The sequence below is a fragment of the Solanum lycopersicum genome, chromosome 12, assembly GCF_036512215.1.
Source record: "Solanum lycopersicum chromosome 12, SLM_r2.1".
In the NCBI taxonomy this organism is placed as follows: Eukaryota; Viridiplantae; Streptophyta; class Magnoliopsida; order Solanales; family Solanaceae; genus Solanum; species Solanum lycopersicum.
Genome location: NC_090811.1, coordinates 34927053 through 34929157, shown reverse-complemented (window position 1 = coordinate 34929157; position 2105 = coordinate 34927053). Strand labels below are relative to the sequence as shown.

General features: G+C 30.3%; 2 non-coding genes across 2 annotated transcripts; both read right to left on the bottom strand.

Moving 5' to 3' along the window:
- Positions 1-347: 347 nt before the first annotated feature.
- LOC112940587 (small nucleolar RNA snoR77) lies at positions 348-479 on the bottom strand. Its single transcript, XR_003244926.1, has one exon. It is a non-coding gene; the product is annotated as a small nucleolar RNA snoR77 (small nucleolar RNA).
- Positions 480-592: 113 nt separating this feature from the next.
- On the bottom strand, positions 593-690 carry LOC112940574 (small nucleolar RNA snoR1). Its single transcript, XR_003244911.1, has one exon. It is a non-coding gene; the product is annotated as a small nucleolar RNA snoR1 (small nucleolar RNA).
- Between the last annotated feature and the right edge of the window lie 1415 nt (positions 691-2105).

The following is a 2105-nucleotide window of genomic DNA, read 5'->3' as shown; positions in this document are numbered from 1 at the left end:
CGACTCATAAACAACAATCATTATATGTAAACATCGATGGTAATCAGTATATCATCTATGCATTTCAACAAACACTAAAAATGCACAAAACATAAATAATTATATTACAAGTATATGGATCACAATATTTTACTTAAGATTTTCCTCTATAACATAACAAATTAGATATATTCATATTCAAAAATTAGAAAACAATTGAAACTAAAATATGTTGATTAAATATGGCTTGGATTTTCCCTCAAGATGAAAAAATACATTAAAATATTCATCAAATCCATAATCTAAGCAATCATATAATAACATATATTATTATTAATCTGGATATGCTAATAAAAGCAATTATCGAAATTGTGCTTAAGATTACTAGACCAGCTTTAAAGATGTAAGTATATTTCGGTGAATCTAATAGCGTAAAATGAATTTATTTTATGAGCTAATTAATACCTCTCTTTCCAACGATTATCGAAAAGGGGTTGCCTGAATTTCTACTCAAAATTTACAAAAGCAAAACATAAAAGGAAAAAAAACATTGAAAATTATATGTTCTGGGATTTGAAATTGAAAAATATAATCGGGATGCAACTTTTGAGGGAGTTCAGATTTTTGCTTAATGATCCCAAGGAAAGAACCTTTTGAAGGCTCTTCTCATACAAGAGATGTCAGAAATAGAAAAGCGCCATCATCTTTGTACCAAACAATTAATCAATTGTTCGGAAGTGAGAGAACATATAAAGTAGTTTTGACGATTGATAAAGTGGGTATGGTTCATTACTTGTTGTGGTATGTGTACTTTAACTGCAGATGACATGTACAAGTATGAGAGATTGTGGCAAAGAAGAAAAAGTGCAAAAATAAAGAAGGAAAAGAAGGAAACGAATATGGAAAGAAATAAAAAAGAAAACAAGTTAAAAATATCAATTCAAGTCAAATAAGGAAAGAAATAAAGAAGTTACAATTCAAGTCAAATAAGGAAAGAAAAATATAGAAAAATTCAAGAAGGAAAAGGATTTGTAATTATTTTCCTTGTAGAAGTTGAAGACAAATTAAACTCTACAAAAAGATCAAGAAGTTGAAGGAGAAAAAGTTTCTTTGCAATAACAAAAATCGAGAATACTTTTCCAGCAAAGCCAGATTGATAGGTATTGCATATTCGGGAAATATATCACCTTGAGAGTAATAGTTATTGGAGAAAAATCACAGAGCTTCATCACACCAACGTAAGGACTAGGTTCACAAGAAAATTTTCACTCTGAACTATTGAATGTTGAAGTTTGATCAATTAAAGTCTAGGGTTATTAGTCTTTGTTAATTTGTTCGAGGTGTATTATTGTGTTGCAATAATTCCTAGATTGTGTAAAAAGAATTGAATTTGACTTCTTGAGAGTAGAGTCTTGAGAGAATTGTAACAAAAAGTTAGTTTGACTTTTTAAGAGAGAGGTTGTGAGAATTGTAAACAAGGAGTGGGTTTGACTTCTTGGGTTGTTAGAGTTAACAATAGTTGAGAGGTTTTGTAAACAAGAAGTGAGTTTGACTTCTTGGTGAGTGGATAGTTTTGGATTATAGTTAATTGAAAAGGGTAGAAGTTTAAATTTAGATTCACTGATTAACGGAGTTATAAATCTTAAATTATTATAAAAATTCGTTGTGGTTTTTCCCTTCCTTGAGTTTGGAAGGTTTCCACGATAAATCTTTGTTTTATTTTGTTACGAAAGAATTACAAGAACCTGGTTCTTATAATTCAGGATAAGGTTTCTTTAGTTTGTACCAGAGCAAGTCTTTTCATTAAAAGACTAACATCTTTAAAAGGATCAATGGCTTCACCACCTACACTATAGGAAGGAGCTTCTCAAACTCGACCATTACTGTTTAATTGAAAGTATTATGGATGGTGGAAGAATCGCATGATGGATCACTTACTAGGAGAAAATCTAGACCTATGGGGAGTCGTGTTTGACGGTCTAACCATAGCCATGAAGAATGGAATTGATGGAACCACTCTAGTACCAAAGGATAGGAAAGAATGGAATGTTATAGATAAACTTGCAACTCAAAACAATACTAAATCAAAAACAATATTTGATTTGTGAAATAGGTACAGATGAATT